The 25,026-nt window shown below is 33.5% G+C and overlaps 1 protein-coding gene across 2 annotated transcripts in view; it reads left to right on the forward strand.

Annotated features, from left to right (window-relative positions):
- Nucleotides 1-25,026, forward strand: part of XRCC4 (X-ray repair cross complementing 4) — a 297,733-nt gene that overhangs the window by 132,186 nt on the left and 140,521 nt on the right. The window lies entirely within an intron of this gene.

The following is a 25,026-nucleotide window of genomic DNA, read 5'->3' on the forward strand; positions in this document are numbered from 1 at the left end:
GAAAATAGTCTTTGCTAAAAATGAGTTTGATGACCACAAAAGTTTCCAAAACACTGTTTTAATAAAAATTAAACATATTTCTTTACTTCTAAATTGTCCAGTCTTTAATATGGCAATTAGTATGCATTTTTTATCTTATTAAATGAGGAATACAGCATGCACCATTTTCCACAGTTTAACATTTTCATTATTAGAAAGTTAATTTATTTTCAACGAACGTGAACTATTGAAAATTAAATAAAGTGTATAAACCGTTGATATACTTTTTAATTTGCCATTCTATACTGTAATTAATTTTATCGATATTAAATTAGGTCTTTAATAAACAATGTTTACTGAAATAGAAGCTATTTTATACCTCTCTGTGAATTCTTTTCTTTATTTACTTTTATTGGTTGTTCTGCTTCACAGAGATATTTGTGGCATACTTGATTTGAAAATGCAAAATTAAGAAGTTAGCTAATATTACATTTTAAAATAAAAATGTTAATAGTATTAATTTTTGAGAGATTTAAAAAATGGTAAATAGGTTTAGTTTCACTGACAAAACTCTTGCCACTTTCCCTATCAAAAGACATAAATTTCAAAGGATAATTAATGTGACTTTCTTTTTGCAAACTCTGAAAGTTTCTTTTCATGATTTTTCAACTGCAGATCAAGTCTTCCCAGGAACTCTTTCTCTGCTATATCATGGTATACCTTCCAAAGTTAAATAAAATTAGACTTTGTTACCATTATAGTTAGGATTCACGTGAATACTATCTTTAGGGCATTGTGTGTGCAAAGTATTATTTATATACTTGTAATTTCCATTACAAAGGGTATCAGGAATATTGAATCGTTTTTAAAAATGTAATTGCTTTTTAAGTGACAACCTTTTTTTTATACTGTATTTAAAACTCAATGATAAATAAAACAAACAAACAAAAATAGCATCTGATAGTTGTATGGAAAACATCCCATAGACATGCTGTCAGTTGGAAAGCTCTTATTTTCAAAGCCAAGTCCCTATAGCTCATGTTACAAAGAGTGTAATTGGCAGCTCAAAATACCACTGGCATTCGCATTGTAACTCAGAATAAGAACTGTGTTGTTTTAGAAACATAAAATGAGGTGCTACCACTTTATTAGCATCTTTCTATTGCTTCACTTTCTGCTTACGGTATTTAAGAACAAAAAAATTGAAAACAAAAAAGTAAGTACTTTAAAAACTAATCTGTTTTCTCTCTTAGAAGGAAAATGTGACATCTCATGAATCACAAGCCCTTTGTAATCCTAGAGAGGAAAATTAACCCTCTTGTAAAAATTCCTTTTTGCCTAGGATTGCTTGTGTATTGTTGTATATACTTGTTTATGAATCACATAAATTATAACAATCCACATGTTTTAGGTGATACCACATAAGAATCCTACTTTCTTATTTGAATGTCAGCATCATGAAAATAAAATAGATGTTTGTAAGGAGAGGCATAGCCTATTTTAATGGAAAAGATTTACCTTGTGAGCTGAGAGCTCATGTCTCCTCTTCCCTTTATTACTGTGGATAAGGATACCTGTCCCAGGCAGGGATTCTGAAAGCCATATATCATTAATATATGTGAAAGTATTTATACTCTTTAGAGCACATAGACTAGTATTGTTGTTAATTTTTAAGTAGGAATTTATGAATTCCAAGGACATTCTTTAGGTATACTTTTCTTTGTTTCCCACACTCTTTGTTCTCTGTTTTTAGAAGATATTTAACATGATTTAGTGTTATTTCTGCATCACCTAGCACAATGCCTTGCACACATTAGGATTTTTAACATTTGTTTATTAACTGGTAAATGAATCCTTTGCGGTATAATTGAGTATATTTGAAATGAACACAATAAATACAGTTTAAATTAGATTATTATTTTTAATTCATTTTCTTGCCATGTTGTTTAAATACTATCAGTAAAATATTGACAAATTTGGACTCTTATCATTATTATCTGGCATAACATCAGGACTGACTCAGAGTTTATTTTAGCATCATAATATTGCTAAACAAAGCCCGGCAGTTATGACTTTTATTTGGCGCAATTTCCTACCAATTTCAGAAGGATAAAGTATGGTTTATACTAGTTGTTTTTCTCTAAGCTTCATAACAGTTATTTAAACATTGTGTTATATCCAAATTAGCCTAAAAGACTCCATTCATTCTCTGTTCTTTGGCTGGTGTACCACTTACTTACAGATTCATTGACTATGATTGATTATAAACTGCCTGTGAGACCCACTTACATGGATTTGTCATTTGTTAGAGTTTAAATGAGTCACAATACCCTCTGCTATTGGACTTTACAACGTGTAATAAGGTGTTTTTAATGACTTTCCCTGCAAAATACACTCCTTTCATCTGCAGATCAGCCTGGTTTAAATCTCTATTTTGTTGGACACCACCCCAAAGAAAACTTTTATTCCTCATTATTCTTTTCTTTCCATGAAACCATATCCCAAAATATTTTAAAAGCCAGAGTTGCAAGTCAGTTGTGCCTCCATAAAGTATTTTCACAAAAATAAACAGTTGCAATATTCTACATCAGCCTATTCACCCAAATCACCTTTTACATTTTGTGCATTCTTGATAAATTTAAAAGTACGCTACAAAAGCCACCAATACAGTTAGTTGTGTACTTGCCTGATTGTGAGCTCCTTAAGAAAAGGGATAAAATCGTGGTTTACTCTTGCTTCCCAGCATCTGCACAGTACTTTGTACTTAATGAATCGCCAACATTTTTGGTCAGGCTGAATTGTCCTAATACTTCCATAAAAGCATTGAAAAATCTTACTAGGGAGTGCTCCAGCAAGGTCTTTAGTGGAACTGTTGCCTAACGTTTGAAAACCAAAAGCAGGAGCTAAGTTGTTATGTGATTCTCAGGAGGCTGGGTAAAGGACCAGGCATCAGAGCATTAGGACTTTCATCTGAAATGATTTGTTTTGTCCAAATCCGTCCAGATAACCTCTTATACCCTTTCAAAACAGTATCTAAATTACGATGCCTAGGATTATTATATTCAAGTCTTGTCCAAGACTGAAGTTGTTGAGTCTGATAAGTTTCTGGTCAAAAGCAGTAATGAGATAGAACATTGATTTTGTACTGCTCTCTATGGGAGGCTGTTCTAGGTGCTTTACATAATTTATTTCATTTCATCTTGACCACAATCAATATCAGGCTTTATAGATCTCAATTCAAAAGAGGTTGTGTAATTTGCCCAAGGTTACACAACAAGTAAGAGAAACAGCCAAAATTTGAACTCACCTGTGGCTGCTAAAAAGCACACGCTATTTAATTACCTACTCCGTTATTTAGGCTCCTTTATTATCAATTAATAACTAGATTTGATTGTTAAACAAATTTTAACTATTTTATATAGGTGAACTGACAAGATTCAATGTAAAGAATATTGAAGTAAAAAAGCTATTTTGTCATTTAACATACTAGAAAATAAAAAGTTACTGAGACATCATTTAAAATTCAGTTGGGTACACAGAAAGGGTCAATGTGTAAAAAACCTTTTGTAGTTTAACAAATCTAATGTCAGTATAAATCCTACTTATTTCTCAAACTCCGACTTGGATAGCCTCATGTTCCTGTGTCTGTCTGTGTGACAGGTAAATGGAAGTTCACAGTTGATTCTGATTTTCTCTGGAAGTGAATCCAGAGAGAGAAAAAGAGCCTCCTGTACTCTTCCTCATCCTTGGGCACTCTAGAGGAGATTGTTATAGTTAATAATTAACATCATTTTTGAAGCATCAATTTATTGCCTCATTGGTGGAACTCATTGTTTCTCAGGAAAGGATGGCTATCTATTGAATTTATGTGTTATCCAGAAGACTTTACTTCCTAGAACTTCTATTAAAAAAACTAGCTATCAACAATAATTACTGGGTGATTTATACATCAATTGTTTACAGCACTATAGAAACCTATTTGTAGTTCTACAAATATCTTAGTTCTCTGATCAAGGCGTATTTTGCTAACCTTTCTGCATCTCATTTTTCTCATCTGTAAAATTTAAGGAGAAAATTAGGTAATCCTTGAAGTTCAATCAGCTCTAAATTTACAGTTTTTCAATGCATTTAAAGTCTATTGTTTGTTCTTTAATGAGGTCAGGGAACGTGTGCCAGGAGCTCACTGTGTAATGCTATTTGGTGCAAGGGTGTCCCTAAATCTTCTACCTATTGCTATCTGAATAATTCTGAAAGGAATTGTATAAGTGGCTCACTGCTGAAATCACACCTTTATTTTCCTCCATCTAATTTTTGGGAAGCCCTAAGGTATTTTATCTTCATACCTATCAGAAAGTATAATCTAGAAATGTAATCAAGAGAAAACTTATAATGGTTATGAAATTGATCAGCTTGGGCTATAATGTTTCTCCTATGACACCAGGAAAATGTATGGTTCACTTCATTTGTATCTGTAAGGGGGGGGCAGGGGGGGACTATATTAATGGAGACTACTGTAGGTTTAACAAAGATTTAACTTTAAGCCTCTTTATATATTTTTATATATTTCATATTGATTATGTTATTACATGTGTAATTTAATATAGTACCTGTCATATTCAATAAAAATGAGCTGAGTCTAGCATTTTTATTAATATTACTATTACTATCGGTGGTGGTGGTGGTGGTGGTGGTGGTGGTGATGGTAAGAAGGACCACTTTTAAATGCAAATAAATATTACTATTTTATTTAAAATTTTTAAAATATTTAAATAAATTATGCCTATAGTATTCATTCTAGTAATTCAAATATTTTAAAAAATACTCCTGGAATTTGATCTTAGTACAATTTGATAAGATATTTATGAAGAGAGATAATGGTGGTCCTCAGAAAATAAGATCTGGCCTCTTGAACAAATAGTTTTGATAAGATTTGCCAGGTTTCAGAGAAATGTGAGTTGTTAAGAAAAACAATGAACCTTCATATCCCTGGGCACTTTCAAAATTTGGACAAAGCTGCTGTGCTCTAATAATTCTTTTAGTGCTTATGTGGGTCAGCAGATGTTACTAAGTGCTCACAAAGCTCTTTCTTGAGCAAATTTTCTAAATTTCAGCCTGATTTTAAATAAGAAAAATGAACGTTAAAGAATGAGGTAGAAAAATGTAGTAATAAATACTAATGGACACAAAGTGTTCTTCTTTGTGTATATATGAGCAAATAGGAGAGAATTACATTTACAAAGTAATTTTACTGATGTTGAAATTTGATTCTTCCATGAATCAATTTAGGTTTCATAAAAGAAGCAAGCTTAGGTCATACTTTTAGCTATGGTTCTCAGGTTTATACGTAATAAAAAAAAAATAATAATTTTCTCAGGAAAGGTGAAAGTTTTTAAGATACAGAATTTTTTAAGTATAAGGAACTAGGCACAATAGGGTTAACCTTTTCTTTAAGAGATGATTAGTTGCTAGGAGACCACACATAGATGTTAATGATTTCAAGTTTCAGGTAGCTCTGAAGTAGACTTGTATCTCTTTAGAAAAGATGTTTAATTCCTGCTCACACTAGACTATGCCATTAATAATTAAATGAGTCTTTTCTCACAGAATTAAAGTTTTGTTGGGAAGAATAGACATGATTGGAGGGTGGAAGAAAATCATGTTAGAAAACATCAAATTAATTTATTTACTCCAACTTTTTAAAAATGCCTGTTAGGTGTTGGGCTTGATATAAGGCTCCAGGAATTGAACGTTAAATAAGATATCTCTTTCTTGAGGCGTTCACCCAGCATTTGAAGAAAGAAACATCCAAACAATTAATTGCAGGGCAAAGTAACAAGTGTACAAAATAGAAGTTACTCAGGATATGTTCAGTGAATGAATGATTAATAAATGAGTGTTTAAAATGCTATGTAGAAAGTGCCATGAAGGTAAAGAGAAGGGAATGACTGACTCCATCTATGGATTACAGAGTTGGTGATGTTTGAACTGTATGTGACAGAGTTAATAGGAGAGCTAAAAGAGTAAGCAAGTTGAGAAGGCAACATAGAAGATTCCAGGTAGAAAAAACAACTTGTGCAAAGGCATGACGGTGTTTTTTAAAAAAGAATAAAAGAATGAGACAGACTCAAGAATGGAAGGCTGGTTGTATGTGACTGGCTCAGCGTGTGTGTGTGGCAGAATGGTGAGAAATGAGCTGGATAGAAAGTCTGAGAGTAATGCATTTAAACTGAACTTTTAGAAAGTGTGCTCTGATTAGAGTGTGGAGGATGGACCAGAATGAGGAATCCCAGAAGTCAGAGGTGAATTAAAAGAGTATTGATTTAAAATGAGAGAATGTAGTATCCTCGGAGATACTTAAAGAGGAGAGATCCTGAGAACTATTTGAAGGTGGAATTGACAGAACTTGATAATTTTATTCCACACGAATGGGAGCATTCTGACTTTTAGGTTTCTATCTGAACCTAGTAAGCAGATAGATGGTAAGTCTAGTAATAAAACTACCAATTTAAATTTGTTCACATATTAAATTTGCGCTTTGGGGACCTGTGGGGGGTGGGGGGGATGTCCATTTGGAACTCTGTATCCAGAGCTAAGAAAGCACACCAGGGTAGATTCTGTGCCCTTGAGTGTACATCCTAGTTGAAGCTGTGAAAGTGGGCAAGATCACCAAGGAGAGCCAGTACCATGGGACATTGAGAGTTCTTAAACGTTCCCTGGGAAGGCCCTGTCGGGAAGAATAAAAATTATTTTTAAGGGGTCTCTAAGGTAACCCAAAGTAAGTAATACAAATGTGTGAAAACCGGTCTTTATATTTAATTGACATCTTGTGACTGTCCCAGGGGACTTTGAAAGAGTGATTTATTCACTATGTTACAAATTCAGCAATACAATGTAAATAAATAAAGAAAATAAAAAAAATGAGTTGTTAGATTTTTAAGTTAATGCGTTTGTTAAATCTTTACACTCATGCTATTAATTTTAAAATCCAAGAAGCATAACATAATTTTACATATAAATCTATTTCGTTAGTAATGAATATAATATACAGGTGAATTTTGTTAAATAGAATAATACTTTCCCAGTCCCAATTCACTGATCTTTTTTTCTTCTCACCTCTGAAGAAAAGTCTATTTTTTTCAAAAATGTTTTGTATTTTGAAGATTGCCTCTAAGATAAGAAGGTTTTCAACTTTCTCCTGAGAACCACAGTAAGAATATATTTCGCATTTCAACTGAGTATACTCATTTGTCTGTGTATGTGTGTAAAGTTGACACACATTTCATGAACTACTACTTACCTTTGTTACATACATCTCATGAGCTGTGATATTTTCTAAGATATTTTATTTTCTAAAACCTAGTTACCATCCACTTCATTTATTTTGTAACTCACTAATGGTTCACAACCTGCAGTTTGAAGAATTCTGCTCTAGACATTATTTGACTCCCTTAATCTGTTTCAATGTTTTGCTTCATTGAGCTTCTTCTCTCACCTTCACTGAATCTCTTCTATGAGATTATAAACATGTTCAATTTTCATTTGTAAACTTGTTCTATTTTCATTTATCTTAAAACAATAAAAAGCCCTTCTCTCTTACTCTACTTGTTTTTAATATTATTATTGAATCTAACCTAAATATACCTCCCAATTTCTAAAATGTATATAATAAATATTTGCTACTTCAGTCTTCCTATCACATTGGACGTTTTCTCTACACCCACTCCCTTAGCCGTCCCATCCAAAATCAGTTCCCTTGATAGTAGCACATGCATATATAACAGTTAATGTCCCAGGGTAAGTGCTTTATAAATATTAACATCTTTAACTCACAACAAAGTAGGTACTATTATTATGCACAGTGGATTACGTAGCTTGCCCAGGGTTACACAGATAGTAAGCAGGGAAACTGGGATTCAAATGTAGGTATCATATATAGCTCACTCTTAAATTAATTTCTGTAACATCACATTGCTATTTGTATTTTCAATCACGATACACACACCTACCTCTCTGTCCCTCTCCTGATATATTTTTTCCATTCAAAATCAAACTTATCATCTTCAAAGACTTAGATGTAATAATGGAACAATAGTCAAAAAGTAGCAGTAGTTGGTAATGGTCTGGCTACATGCTTCCTTTCAAGGGATGAAAGAAAATAATGTTTTAATGGATGAGGTGTCATTAAGTTAGTTTCACAATGGTAAGGGGGTTGAATGAGTGCTCCAACAAAAATGAAAATATATTTAGGAATGTGTTGGTTTGCTAGGGCTGCCATAGCAAAATACCACAGCCTTGGGTGACTTACAAAATAGAAATTTATTTTCTCACATTTCTGGAGGCTGGAAATCCAAAATCAAAGTGTCGGCAGGTGTAGTTTTCCTTGAAGCCTTTCTCTTGGCTTATACTTAGCTGCTTTCTTGCTGTGTCCTCACATGGCTTTTCCTTTGTGGGTATGCTTCCCTGGTTCTCTATTTTTATAAAGACACCAGTCATATTGGATTAGGGTCCATTCATGTAACCTCATTTCACCTAAATTACCTCTTTAAAGACTATCTTTAAATACAGTCACATTTTGAGGTATACTGGGTGTTAGTTAGGACTTTAACATATGGATTTTAGGTGGATGCAGTTCAGTCCAGAATTAGGAGTTTCTTACCATGAATAAAGGCAATCTGTTGCACATAGATACCTTGGAGGGTTGTGGATCAATTTAATGAAAATGAGAACTAGCAGAGTATTGACCCTCAATACTGATGTCAGCAGGATAAAGGAGGCAACCGATTAGGAAATTGAAACACATTTTAATGATGTAGAGGAAGGAAGGACAAGACAGGAAGATGTACTAGATTTACTGACCTAACCAGCTTTCCCAGGTGCAAGCACAAAAGTGATGACCAAGACTTTGCAAAGCTTGTATCCTTTGTAGGTGCTTATGACTGAGAAAGTATAAATTAATGGAAAATGGAGTAAGCACTAGTGGGATATGGCAGATGAAGAAGGCAGAGTCTTAGAGCATATCTTTTTGAGATAATATGTAAAGTTAAAATATTTTTGGAATGGAAGGGGTGTAACTAATTTAAAGATAATATTTTTCTATAATTTCAAGGATTGTACTATTTTACGACGGTGAATGGAGTAGAAAAATGAATATAACTCTTCTCACCATGTACTGGAAGTATTAGTGATTTCCTTGTTGTGGATCACAATATCCTATTTTACATGTTTATAATTTTTTGATTTATGCTGGACATTATGAGTTCTAGTATGTTGTCAAGACTCTGGAATCTGTTGTCCTCCATTGAAAAGTGTTGAGTTTTGTTCTGGCCGTTAATTTACTGGCAAAAAAGTTCGAACCCTTTTTTCCCCCCCAAGCTTAATTGGGGTGGATCTAGACCTTTGAGGGATGTCACCTGAATACTCTTCATTTTCAATGTGGCATTTTGCCCCACCCGTCAGAAGTTCTGCATCTCCCAGTATCTGTATCACCTGGAATTTCTATTTAGCTCACAGCTCTGGCTTGTCAGTAGCTGTTTTCTGCCGAGCCTTACAACCTTGCTCTGTGCATGTGCAGCTTAAGATTCATCCAGCAACTCAAAGTGACCCCTGTGGGGGGCTCATTTTTTGTGTAGTTACCTCTTTTCCACTACTCTGCCCTCCAGATTCCAACTATTTCAATAGCCCCAAACTCTAATTTCTGCCTCTTCTGTTGAGTGACATCCTGATGCTGTGCTCGGACTCCATCTACTTCTCTGTGCTGAGGTCCAGAAGGTGTCACCAGTCAGAAAGACAGGGTGATCCTGGGCTTACCTCCTGTATATCCCTTCTTTCAGGAAGCATGTTCCTGCACTAACTGTCATCCAGTGTTGAAAACCAGTCATTTCTTCTTGAGAAATCAGAAACATCTTTAGTATGGGTTTTGATAAAATTGAATTCAGCTTTGTAGAGGTTATTTTTTTGCTGAGGTCAGGTTTATATATCCATACTAATATTACTACTGTTTTGAAGAAATTAAACATTGCTATATATTAGCAACATAGCAAAGACAAATCACACCAGCTTGAAACATTAATGTAAAACACTTTATTAAAACCCCATCCTGAGAAGGAGCAGCATGTTAAAATCACTTATGCTGAGAAACATGTTCTGAGAATGGTTCTGTTAACAAAAGTTTGTTTTCTTAGCTTTTGATGTCCTCGGGTAACAAAGTCAACATTCTTCTGTACTTAATGAAAATAGGTTTGGAAATAGCAACAGGTGTTTTGGTATTAAAAAAAAAAAAAGCTATTCATGGCTTAAGTCATTAGGGTGCCTGTTTTCTTTATTATAATTACTGAAACAAGAGATTTTGAAATTCATCTGTTCCTATATAGACTTGAAGAAGGGAGTCTAGGAAGTGACCTTATTTTGGACTTACCATGTTTAGTTTAACAACTTAGAGTTAATAGATTTTAAATTAATTTATTGTTCAAAAACATACACAAAACAGAAACATGTAGCTACTAGAAATGTAGGGATATACTTTTTATTTTATCATAGAAATAACATGTTAATAAATTTAAAATAAATGAGAAGTTAGACCAATTACTTTTTGAATAATTTTATAAGATCTTTTTCATGAATATTAAAATGTGCCAGTTTATTTAAATTTTCAATCTTAAAATGTTCATTTGCTATCTGTATTTAAAAGGAATAATTGTTTTACCTAAAACAACTAACATTAATAGAGTAAATAATTGTTTGAAAGATACTTTAAAATATTTTGTTTGAGCAGAAAAGAAAGTACAAATTAATTTTACATAACAACTCGGTAAAAATTTCCTTTGTGATCTTCCTTTCCCTCTCCCACTCTTTCTTCTTCACTCTTTCTGTTTTTCTCTCTCTCCCTCTTTTCTTCCTTGATATAAAAACAATAAATTTGGATCTAATATTATGTATTGTGATCTAATGAAAAAAATCAGGGCCATGTCTCCTAAAGTGGTGAGATAGTTTATATGGGTAACTCAGACAAAGAGGTTCCCTGAGAAATAACATTTGTATTTTGCACGTTTATCTGAATAATTGTCTGTAAATCTTGATTTTCTATAGCTGGAGAAGCATGGCATCAGGATGTATTCATACCATCATCTTGCCCAACCTTGATGGTTTACGATTCACTTGCTTAGTTTTCCTTACTTGTACTCTTTCTAGTTCCCTGAATTCAGGATTCAAGGATACTTTGAATGTCATGATAAGCTTGATATCTATTTTCTTACCCTGGTAGCAAGGTCTAACTCTTAGCAAGGTCTTAAATCTTGCATAATTATGTTTAATTTTACTATTACAAAAGTTTTGACAACATATAATATGAAACCACTTTAAATAAGGCAGAAATATTTATACTTCACAAAATTTCTAATTGCCACCTAAACCTTTGGAAAAAATGTACCAAATGTTAAGAAAGGGAAGTGACTTTTTAAGTATGTATTTTCTATCCCATTGTTGTTCCTGGATTTTTATCCCTTTATAGGCAGAGACTGAGTCTATTAACTTTTCAAAGGACAATTTTATAAAATTTCATAAAGGGAAGGTATCTGTTTAATGTATGATGTTCATGACACTAATATTTTAGTAATCACTTATATTACTTTATGTATAAGGAAAATTTGCACGGGTCTGTATTCTGACTCTGCCACTTATTAGATTTGTGACCTTGGGTACTTAATGTCTCTTGAGTGACAGTTTTCTCATATGGAATATGAAGGTAATAATAGTACCTATCTCATAGAGTTCATATGATTCAATGAATTAATTTAAATGAAACACTTGGAAAAATGTAGCTAGGTATTTGCTCTTATTATATATAATAACAATTTTTACCCTTATGGTAATGTTTCCTAAAATCTTGCAGTTATCAGTGTTCTGTGTAGGCAGTCATACATCCCAGTATGTGCTTCCCTGTATGAACAATAGATGCAAATGATGTGCATTCTGCTATGGTCAGAATGTTTGTGTCAGATTCTTAGGTTGAAGTCCTAGTGGCCAGTGTGATGATATTTGGAAGTGGGGCCTGTGGGAAGTGACTAGGTCATGAGAGTGGAGCTCTCATGAATGGGAGTAGAATATTTTTAAAATGTAGAATATTTATGAATTGACAATAACAAATCTGCTAGAAGATTTAAAGCACCCAACACAGAACTTTGGTTCTTTGACTCTGAAGTTACCATTGGTAATTGGTATATGAATACTTATCGTTAACACTGTTCTGTATGAGATAGATGATAACCTGTTGAAGCTTTTCAAAAACAAATTGGACAACCCATGACCTACTGAGTCATAATTTTTAACAGGTGAGGGCTGGGGTTCTACATTTTATAAGTGCCCAGGATTATCATAACATGTACCTCCTGATGAGATCTGCTTTAAAGAATAGTTTTGGTGGTTATAGGAAATGAGAAAAAACAAAAAACAAAAAACCACCACCTAAAGCAAGTTTGGTAATCTTTTATATTGATGCTACCCCTGTATAAGAATCTTGCCAATCAATGTCATTTTCAAAATATGATGTAAAGAACACAAGTCCCTCAATATAGTAATAGGTTTTCATAAGAAATTGTTCTTTAAACAAGCACAGCTTCGTATGTTTAGGACCGTTAGAATTTTAAAATAGAGTTGTTCCCCAATTCATTTATGGGTTCTTTCATGGTAGACTCTTTTGTATGTTCTAATACAAAAATAAACAAACACACACAAAACAAAAAACTTGGGAATTTGCAGACCTAAGACTATGTAGGTTCTGAGAAAGCTTCACAGGGTGGGGATGGTGGTATAGGGGAACACAAGGTATAGGGGAACACATTGAGGTTACTGAATAAAAAAATTGACATTTTCTCTCTATTAATGCCAACCTAACTTGGCTATTTCTAAGTAATTATTTGACTTTTATCAGTCATGATAAATCAGGATGGAAATTAAAACATTTCCCTTTCCATGCCTGATTCTACTGAATCTACTCATTCTCAAAATCATTCTTACACAATACTATAGAGTTCTTTTACTAAATTATTAGAGTTAATGTCAGAGGTGATATCCAGAAGAATGTGCTCTTTTTTATGTTTCTATTGAATCAGTACCTGAACCATAAGTTTAAGCAAAAATTTTTTGCTGATTCTACTCTAAGAAAATAGTATCAGCGTTTACTCAAATGATTTATGAACTCATTAAATTTACCTCTTTTTCCTCTGTAGTTCAAATGGGTAAAATCAATCCAATGGCAAGATTTAGAAAGTGAGTTTAAACCACTTATAGTCATTCACAATAATCATGTGACCTACAAGAAGTGTTATTGTCTGTTGAATAGTTATTCTTGAAGGTTCCTTTTTCTTTCACCCTCATGTTTCTGTATTTTTCCCTATGAAGTTATTTGTTTCCTCCAGTTTTTTTTTCCCTATCTTTGACCTTAGTTAGGTATAATACTTCTCACTTTTATTTAGAGCATTTACAATTTTTTGTTTTATATAAAGTCTTTAAATATATTTTATATAATCTATCTGTCTATCTGAACAGTAACATAAATACAGACTTTTTTTCTGCTTCTGTTCTTTCCCAGCTGTGTTATGATAACTAGTCTTGTGTAACTGTGTTCTTTGGCTAAGATATCTGGTAACCATTATTTACAAATAATATACTCCTTTGTACCAGGGTAGGCTATTCTCCACAAGGATATTTTAAATGCCAACTCTAGTTTAATATATTAGGCTTTGAATTTAGTGTTTGCTTTATAATGAATATTACAGGCTTCTCATTTTAGAAGTTGCATTTATGGATAAGCAAATCAGTCAGACCTTTATTTTGTTATTTTTGTTCATTTGTATTTAACTGCAAAAGATTTGCTGTCTTTAAGATTCTATTTTATTTATAAAGTCTTTAGTTTTTCCTTGGTGCTTTTTTATTCAACAATATTTCGTTCAACCACAAATGAGCACTTACAACATGTCGGTAACATGATGGACCACTTTTCTAAATATGAGTTTATTACGGAATAATTATAAATATCAGAAATGTGGAGATACTCACAGCATTGACTTTATGGAAAGATGTTTCTTATATCAGTAGACTTATCTTTTATTTTATTTTATACAAAATTATAACGCCTAAAAATTACGAGCCCATCATAGTAACAGTTTGTCCATCTTAATTTATGATTAAACATGATGGTAAATATGTCTGTGCAAACGCTTATTTAATGAATTTCAGAGAGAGTAAATATATAACTCTGTAAGGCCTACTATGTTATAAAGTCCCCACTTCCGTTTCATGGTTAAAAAACCTTGAGAGATTGAAATTTGGACTTCTTAGTTATTTATGAATTATAGTGGAATGGCATCATATATATTTAATATAACTTTATTTAACTATATTCTAGGTAATTACAGATTTACAAAGGGAAAAGGAAATTATATTTTTGAATAATTCTCTACTTACCTGGTATTCCACTTTGCAAGTGTATGCCCACAAGTAGTGGACGGAATGAAGCCTGACAAGAGTTAATAACTATGGGAAAAACTTATGAACAAGTAACTTTAAGAATTGGGGCTATTGACAAAAAAATGGTAACCATCATTTAGGTAGCCAACCAAGGAAGGTGATGATATCTTCATCCAGGAAAGACAAAAAACAAAACAAAACAAAACACTGAAAAATTAATTGGGAAACATAGAGAAATCTGATTAAGAAAGCATCAGAGGAACTGATACATTTTCCACAGATTAAGATGATGACATTAAACTGGAAGAGCTAGCAAGTTTAGTCTTTCCATATTGATGCTGTGTTTAGATTATTGCAAACCTTGAGTAATTTTGTTTCTGAATATAATTTCTCTATGAAACTATATGGTATTCATTAAATATTTATGCATGCATGTTACTATAGAGAATTATTTACGGTATGTATTACTGTGCTTAATGGGCAATTTAAGGAATTTTTAAGGGTATTTTTGATTAATTATGATTGTTTGCCATATGCACTGACTTTACAATAGAATTGAACCCCTTTGTATCTACTACTCCATAGGAGAATCCAAAGCAGTTTTTCCCTACTTTTCTAGTCAGTGATCATAACCACTCTTCTATGTGGCAATGATAGTAGTAAGAGGTGCTTTGCAGGCACTGAGGAAGGACATGTAACCAAGACTTCTAAGGCCTTCTGACACGGTGATATCTTTACAGAGCTATGTAATGTATCAAGGATGTGTGAGAATTAACCAGTTGAGTAGTAGATGGTAGAACACGATTTCTGGAAGAAGATCACATGTACAAATCCAAGAGGAAACAGAAAATGGTACATCAGACAAAATTCAGTAAGGCTGTAAAAGTAAGTTGAACCAGGGAAATAAAGAGATATTAAAGTACCTTTGGCAGTTTTATCTTTGTCTTCAAGGCAATGGAAAAGGACATGACTTGATCAGATTTGCAGCTTTAGAAAAGTTCTCTTAGACATTTTGTAAGGAATGAATTGTAACTGCTGTGGCCATTTTTAAGCTATAACAATAATCTAGGCAAGAAAATACGGAAGTACTAGTGCAGAGAATTAGACAGATTTAAGAACTTTTTAGGAGGTACTGACTGAATGTGCAAGATGAAGTTTTGGAAGCCATCAAGAATGGTTCCCAGTTTGGCTCTTGCAAGTTGTAGCGATAGTGGCATTATGTAGGCTTTCTCCTGAGACTACACGTTACTAAGACATCGTGTTGAAAATGAAAAGTTAACACATTGTTAACAATGATTGTTTACAGTGGATTATGAGGCAAGCTTCATCAATATAAGGTGTAATGTTAAGAGTATACTCATATAAACTGTGATCAATTTCCCAAATGTTATTCATTTTGTCAAATCAATGCTTAAAATAATTTTGCTCTCATTTGTCTAATTTTGAATATTAAGACAAAAGAATATACAAGTTATTTGTTTTAAAAATAAAAAAAGTCTTCATTAGGTTTTTATTGAAAAATAAAAAATCCATAAGCAATATGAGAAACAGTGTAATATAAGGAAATGTATGTTGTGGGCGGCTGGTTAGCTCAGTTGGTTAGAGCATGAACAGGGTTGCTGGTTCGATTTCCACATGGGCCAGTGAGCTACGCCCTCCACAAGTAGATTGAAGGACGACTTAACTTGGAGCTGATAGGTCCTGGAAAAAGCACACTGTTACCCAATAAAATAACAAACAAACAAACAAACAAACAAAAAAACGTATGTTGAGATGTTTGGATGTGAAATTTCTGAAGAAAAACTTTTTCATTTAGTCAAGGCACTTAACCTAATAATAACTTAAAAGTGCTTCAAAATTGTCTGAAAGTGCATTTAGTTTTTCTTACCAGATTCAGATAATATAATCATTTTTCAAAGTATAATAACTTAAATTATGGAGTCAGGGCATTTTTTTAATATATATATACCAGAAGTAACCTCTCCATACCTAATTGTACAGATTAAAATAAAAACTGTCATGGCATTGTTACATGATTTATTCAGAGTCACTGAGATAGTGATTAACAGTCAAGTTTAGGATCTTTGTGAAGAATTCTTTAATTCAGTGTAAACATTAGTTAGTTGACCATTTGGCAAAAAGAAAAAGAAAAAAAACATATTCCTTCTTAGTAAAAGTATTGCCTTCATCACATTTGGTTAGAAAGCTGGTTGTGACAACACCGCCCACCAGAGAATCTCTTTTTTTGAAAACCTTTCCAGTTTTCAAGTGAAGAAGCCTCTGAAATTTAATCTCATATTTGCCTCTTCATAGAAACAATATAAACTGACTAAATTATATCACAAAGGCATTAACTTTAGTGGAAAGGACTATAAAGAAGTGCAAATAGAGTACTCTTAACGAATCAAAGTTATTCTAAATTTTTCTAAGATTAAGCAAATACTGGCAACATGAAGTGGGAAGTTTATCATGTCACTTCAACTCAGTCAAGTCCTCCTTCCTACCCCTTTAATTATTAATCACGAGGGTTTGTGATGTAGATTAATGATTCTTATCTAACCAGTTCACCATGTAATTATGCAGCATTTCACCTTTGCCACTTTTATCCTACTCTAATTTTGACTTGTAAATTAAACTAATGATCTGGTCCTAGTTCTAACCAGTTAACCTAGAGTCATGTAGATAATTTACTGGTAATACATTGTTTAAAAAAAACAATGAACTGAAAGATTCCCTATATCAGTTCTTTAAAAAAGGATTTATATTTCATTTATTTTTGTCCAATTTTTAAATTTATACTAGTTCAATGAAACCCTAAGCTCTATAAAAAGCCTGGATTTATTAAAAGTTGACCAAAATAAAGAAGAATGAAATTGTCAAAAAAACCTTTAAATCTCTATGAAGAAGAAAACTAAAGAAATGTCTGAAGTTGACAGAAGGCCATACCTGACTCATATACAACAATGAAAGCTTTATGCTGGCTCCAAACATTTCATGACGTAGGTCACAGGCAGAGGCAGGTCCCTTTATAAAGTTGGTGAAAGCTGAAAATTTATAGTTTTGTTTTCTGAAAACTTATTAACCATTAAAACTGTTTTCCAATGTTTGTTATTTTTAACTACAAAACGATATAAATTGGAGGCTAATGTTGCTCTTTCATAAACTGCTTTTCTCTATTGATATTTTATTCGCTTAATGTTTACTGGACTGGCAGGCATAGTGAATCAATAGCGTAGTATTGTACATAGGTTCAAAATAATGTTTAAGAAGTTCTTTATTATTAATTCTTAGTATTTAAGAATTTATATTTCAATCAATTAATATTTATTGAGGAAATACTATGTGTTAGAGATTATACCAATTTGTCTTATGCTAACAGTGAATAGAACAAACTCAGCCCCTGCCTTCATGGAACTTAGATAAATTACTTCATGGAACTTAGATAAATGACTGCAAGTGTGATGAAATCTATGAAGGATGTTGTGGGACCATATAAAGGACTATCCAAAAAGGCGATCATCTAGTTTCAATTCAGATATGCTGTTTGAGTTCACTCGGAAACATCCTTAAAGCTTAACTTTGAAACCTAGTCCTTTTTTGTCAGTTTGCTCAAAGTGAACTAGCCTTTTAATGTTCTCTTTTGGAAATCTACTTCAGAGCCATCTGATACTGAAAACTATGCTTTCCAAAGAGATGTGTCCACACAAGAAGGAAAAACAATGTAAGAAATCAAGTTACAGTTAGTGCTTGATAATAGAAAAGAAAAACCGAAGTTTCCCAGATTACTTTGGAAAAAATTAGTAAGATGTGGGAAAGCTGCATTTATCTTAGAACTTCCACAGTGTTTCATTTTAATTGCTTGTGTGACTTATGGCTTTCTTGAAAATAGTTAAGTCCTGCTCTACTCATTACAAACTTTTTGAATACATGGTAGTAGTTGTGTCTTCTGGATAGTGCTTGACCCATAGAATACACTCAATGTTTGTTGGATAAGTGAAGGGATGAATGAATCCTTAGTTTAAAGAACTGAGTTCATTTGGTATTAATATTTTTTTTTTAATTTAAAAAGAAATCAGATTGTTTTGCAGGTTTAGGACAATATTTAATATCCAACTTATTTGTTTTAAATGCCGTGAATACCTCTGGAGTCTGTACTTTGTATCTTTAGTGGCCCACCCTGCTTCTGACATTGAAAGTATTGGATTTCCAAAGATGACCTTTTAGGTTACACCAGTGTCAGTAGAAATTTGTCATTAAGTCTGACTTCCAGCTGTGCTGGCTTAAAGAGGAGCCTGACTTTTGGAAAAGTATACAGACATAGATCCGTACACACACATGCACACACACACATACTTTTAAGTGTTTAGTGCGATGTCAATTATCAGTTTATTTGGTGATTGCTGATTAACAGGTTAGACCATTGGCCGTTTTTGTGAGATGGTCATCGGTTATTCAGATTAGATTGTGAAAATTGGATAACAGCTGATTACCGATTTGAAAAAGGGCTGTAGTGAGGGAAAATAATGTTTGCTTGTTTGGTCAGATTAGAAATTTACTCCCTTAAGAGAGGTCACTTTAAGATACTTATTGAAGAATGGTGTGACCAACCTTATCTCAGCTTCTTTTTTGCTTATCATTATGCCTGTCAGTAAGACAAACTACAGAGACATAGGATAGCCCCGGTCATGGGTTGCTTGTTTTCCTTGGTGAAAGAAAGAGTATATTTTATGAAGTTTCAGATTTACTTAGAATACATTTACTGACTTAGGGTTTAGATTTTGGTTTTCCCCTCAGTATTTTCTATCTTTTGAAATAAAACGGAATGACTTATTGATTATAGATACTTAATAAATATTTGTGAAATGATTAATGAGTAAAATAGCAAAAAACAGCCATAGAAGGTATTCATAACAGATGATAGTTCTATAACAGTTGGGTTATTTTGAATTTGGAAAGCCGTATATTTATCTTACTTTTTTATTATTTTATTTTTATGTATCTAAGAAGCTATAAAAGTTAGTCTAAAAGTTCTTCAAATTCATCTAATGAATCTCAATTTGACCTTTTGTAAGGACACACACATTTTATTATAATACTTTAATGCTGATATCAAATATTTCTGACATTACGATTTATGAAACAGTTTATCTCATTTAATCATGTCAGAAATCATGGTTAACATACATTTCTTAGTTGAGAAACTTAAGAGATTCGGTAATATGTCTAAGGTAAATGGCAAAGTTAGAGACCCAGACCCAGTCCTTCTGATGTGACTTTCCATCTACCTCATCTGGAGGTTCATAAGTAAATAAGTTTTGATTTTTCTTTTAAAAAATAAGAGATCAAGTCTTCATACTTATCATGTATAGCACTATTGGGTAATTTGTTAGGGCTGTAGCAAAGTATAAGGTATGACCTTTCTATAGGGTGTTTATAATCTAATTGGAGAAACAGGAGCTAAACATAAAAAGAGAATAACAATACGAGATAGTACATGTGAAATGAGTGGTTCAGACTATCAGCGCATGGAGAAAGGAGAGATGCTGTGGATTGGAACTACTTGAGATGACTGAAATGACCCATGGGCTTGCTGGCAGGAAGCAGGTAGGTGTGCCAATAGAGGAATGGGGGACATTCAAGACAGGGAGTGTAAGGAACAAAAAGGAAGATGTAGGAAACCCAGAGCCCTTGGAAGAGTTTACACACTATGGTAGAAGATTTGTGGGAGGTATGGTAAGACAGGCAGGTGAGGGTCACATGGCAGAGAGATTTGAATGCAGGGCTAGGATCTTAGGACATTACTTTATAGGCCATGGGAACAACTGAACGTTGTTTTGTTTGGACATGGCCTATTTCACACAGCACACATTTCTTCATGGTGAAGGGACCTGAAGATCAGAGCCTCTTTTATTCAATAATTTAATCTAAGATCTAAGTAGCTATTGCCATGAATAACATGCCTTAGAACTTGAATGTTTTGTTTTGGGCAGAGGCTGGAGATAGGTGTGTGTGTCGGGTTGGGAGTGGGCCGAAGCGTGGCAATCTCCATTAGATTTTTATGGTATCATATGAAAAGGGGGAAAAAGATCCACAGATAAGAGAGAATAAAGAGGCCCTGATAAAACAAATTATAAACCTAAAAAAATGTCTTTTAAAATGCTGGGATTTAAGTGTTGAATGGTCAGAGACTTAAGTTTACCAGGAAGTTTTACTCATGGGATTTATTTAGATTGCTGGCGGTTTAGCCAACAGTGTCATTTCCTTGCGACATTGAGAGTACCCAGGAAGCCAACACTCTTCCCCTGTCATGTCTGAACTACTGCTGCCAAGCTCCTGCCGTTCTTCTGTCAGATGAGAAGAAGTGTGGCTTTCTGTGGAGCCACCTTTCACAATAACAAGGCTTGTGTAAAGATTTCCCATTTTCTAGATTCAGTGAACCTAATGAGACCTTGAAATTTATCCCGCAGCTCTGCCAATAAGTATTTCAGTGGTATTAAGTTAATTGGCAATAGTTTTTTTCTTTTTTCTTTTTCTTTTCTTTTCTCAAAAATTCCTGGAAATGGTGAAAGACGCATTGTCATGACAGAGACTGATGATAATATTAAAAACTGGGAATTCTAGAGATGAAACCTCAGAAAAATATTCCCCAGTCAAGATCAAATTTATACTCTTTTGCCTGGATTTGAAAAATTGCAAATTTATATAATGTATCTGTTTTTTTTCTTTCTTTCTTTCCCTCTTTTCCTGCTCCCTATACTTACCCAGTCATTTCCTAAATCTTTTTCTCTCATGAACATTATTCCAACCAGGCGACACTCCTTCTCATTACTCTTTGAACATTTTCCATTCTTTTCCAACTCTATTCAAGCTCTCGCTCATATCTAAAATGAGTATGTATAACCTAGTAAGCTTAATATGAATTGATTTTTTTTTCTTTAAAAATGGGATGCAGGATTTGAAAGGGAAAGCTTTCACTTAAAAATATGTAAGATTGTGAATAATGTAGACATTTTGGAAGTCCCATATTTGACTTCCTATAAATGTAGATCACATCCTTGCTGTTGTATATAAAACAGCTTTGCTTGTTTGGATACCTAGAATAATTGTTCAAGGGATCCAGTGTCAGAATAGAAATAAGTATCCAGCCTTGAGACCAAATAGAGTGAAAAGACCAAACATTAGCACAAGCAGAGGATAAGGTAGGATGGGTTGAAATTTGAGGACTGCTTTAATGAGCAATTTAATACTTAGGTACCAGGGGTTAGAGTAGCAGCTCTCTTTCCTGGTTTCTGTCATTGCAGGGTGGAGAAGAAAGATAGGATGGAACATTTTCTCTTCTATTAAAGGCTATAGAAATGTTATCAAAACTTCATTTTAAATGAATATATAAATTAAGAGAATATATTGTAATACAACTTGCTATTACATGTATGTAATAAACTGAAGAGAAAACTGTTTCCCATGGTGCAAACACAAACCCAAAAAGATATATCCTGTTTCAACAGTAATTAGTTCATATGCTAGCCCTTTTTCCTCATGATTGTAGCTGCACTGTAATTGTCAAGAGAAAGGAATAAAAAGGTGCAGCGAACCGAACTGAAACACTTAGCTATACACAACTCTTGGTTCTTTGTGGTAAATAATGCCAGACACTAAGACGTTTGAAATGTGGAGATAATAATAATAAATTGTCAGGTTAAGTTTTCCCGCACATGCAGAGAATTATCAACTAAATATTTATTATCAAGTAAGCACAAAATAATTCATGAACCTGTCCTATAATATGATAGAAGAAATTCTGTCTGTCTTTTTAGGTGTCCCAGTGACTCCCTCATATAAAATATTCACTTTGGGCAAGTAGGAAGAATCCTGAGGCAGGAATGACGATTCTTCCTGGCATCAGGCAACCACAATTGTCCAAAGTTCACAACTGGACATAGGACCACTTAAAGATTTTCGCACAGGGCATCATATCTAAGAGTAAACAAACCTCAGTGAATTCTTATACCCTGTTCATAATATGACGGAGAATATCTCTAAAATATTATAGCCAATCTGTACATCTCAAATGCCTTCAATTTCACTCAGGAGAGCCCATATGCTGTATTCATCATGCTTGTTTTTGTGCCTTGTGTTCACCAAGAGATCTCCAAGAGCACATTTTTTTGTCATTCAATATGCTAATTAGTAAATCAATTATTGATTGAGATGTAAATCACAAAAGTTCCTCTAGTAGCTTTTTCAAAAGTATGGAATTTATTTTTAGAATCCCAACAAGCTGCTCCTGGTCTGTGCATTCTTGAGTAGATGCTAGCAACATGGTTTATACGAGTAGCTCACACTGGCATGCACATTTAAACACATTGTATTTTAAAGGAAATAGTACAACCATATCACATATGAAACATCCTTTTGGGTACTAACATGTAAGCCATCATTTGGAGTGAATGGCACAACTTTTTGACAACTTTATTTTTTTAAATTTTACCATACATTTTAGTTTGAACTTTATGTTCTTTCCTCCTAGATGTCCAACATGTCACTAAATGTGATTTTTTCTCCATTTTTCAAGTCTATCTACAGTTGAAACATCCTCTAACTCTGACACTTTTGCTAGTTTTGTTTATGGACAAGCTTGTATTTTGTTGATTACTTACATGATTGAGTAAACAAACCCTAGGTGAGAGTGGCCTGGTAAGAAATCAGGAAATCAGAATTATCTTCCTGAGTCACCTCCTAGTTTAATAAAAAGAAATAGAGAAATCATTCAGCTTGAATGTGTTCAGAGAAACACCCTTTTTTTTTGTCCTTCTCTACTCCCAATTCATTTTTAGTGGATAATAAAATAAAATACGTGAAATATGTGGAAAGTAAAATATACTTTGATGGGCATTCAATTAATATTTGATCAAGGAATAATTTACCCATTTTTAAATTGTCATATGATAAAATATAAAAACAAAGGCTGTATTTTTGGGCAAGTTGCTTAACTAAATTGGTTTCTTAAAGCCTTGGTTTCCTCATAAGTAAAATGAAGGCAGTAATAGTAAGTACTTCACAAGGTTATGATTAATAAGATAATATATGTAAAACCCATAGCAAAGTGTCCAGCACATATATTCTCAAAAATGGTATTGATTTAAAATAAAAAAACAGGTTCAGAAGAGTGGTCAACAGTGTCCAGATGACCACAGGTCCCTCAGAGAAGCATGAACTGCAGAGTGAGAACTCAAAATAACAGTGTTTTCTTCTAGAATGTGATATATGTGTGCCTGAAAAACCACTCATTCTGCAGAATTGTGCAGTAAAAATAATAGAGCTTATGGGGGAAAAATTAAGATTTGGGTAGACCACACAAAATCGTTTCAGCTTTAGGTTGTTATTAGTTCTCTGGTTACGATCCTAATAAAAATAATAACTCCATTAACTCTCTAGCAACATCTGTGCCCAGCATCACAATCAGCTAGCCCTTTGCATCCCACTTCCTCTTAAATGGAGGAGATGGGAGTTATTGACTGTATCTGATTCTGGTATTTTCATCAAAATTAAATATCTGATTCAACATTCAGGAAGAAATGACTGCACAACTTGTTCAGCTGTAACTGCAGCTTTAGCAGAGAGCTTAACTTTTTTTTTTTTTATTAATTTATTTTTAATTTATTGGGGTGACAATTGTTAGTAAAATTACATAGATTTCAGGTGTGCAATTCTGTATCACATCATCCATAAATCACACTGTGTGTTCACCACCCAGAGTCAGCTCCCCTTCCATCACCATACATTTGATCCCCCTCACCCTCATCCCCCACCCCCCAACCCCCTTACGCTCTGGTAACCACCAAATTACGTTCCCCAGATTAATTTTCAAACCCCGTGGCCATCCTGTGGTCACCGACTGCCCTCCAATCCCCTCACCCTCCCCCCCACCCCCCACCCCTCCCGCCCATCTAGCAACCCTCAGTTTTTCCTCATTGTCTCCCAAACTGTTTCTGATTAGTTCATTCACTTATTCTTTTCTTTAGAATCCGCAAATAAGTGAGATCATATGGTACTTATCTTTTAAAAAGTGTAGAGTTCTTGGCTCCACTAAATCACACCTATTTGTGCTAAAGGAATGGACTTATACAACATTTTTAGCCACTCATATCCATTTTTTTTAGACCTTTGTACATTGCTAAGGCTCTCTCTTTAATTGGGATCAAAGCTTGCCCCCCTGATCACTATTTAAACAGTTAATATGCTAGGGGGAAAAAATCATGCACCAGCAGGACATCCATAATCCAAATTATATTGATTTTGTTCATTATTACGAATTGCAAAAGAGCTTTTTTATTTGTATAGGAATACATATTATAGCAGAATATACTGTATATTAGATGAAAGAATTCTGGACTCCCCAAATCTCTTTGAAACTAAGTTGTTTGTAAGAGAATAAAGGAGTATAAATCACCCATGTTTCTATTGTTGCTTCTGTTTCAAGTATATCAAACACTTTTAAGGTTAATTTAATGGTTTTAGCCACCTTAAAGACATCTGTTAGTATTTTCTTACGCTCATTCCTCATGGTTGGCCGAAACGTCTGTG

This window comes from Rhinolophus ferrumequinum, chromosome 7 (genome assembly GCF_004115265.2).
Source record: "Rhinolophus ferrumequinum isolate MPI-CBG mRhiFer1 chromosome 7, mRhiFer1_v1.p, whole genome shotgun sequence".
Taxonomy (NCBI): domain Eukaryota; kingdom Metazoa; phylum Chordata; class Mammalia; order Chiroptera; family Rhinolophidae; genus Rhinolophus; species Rhinolophus ferrumequinum.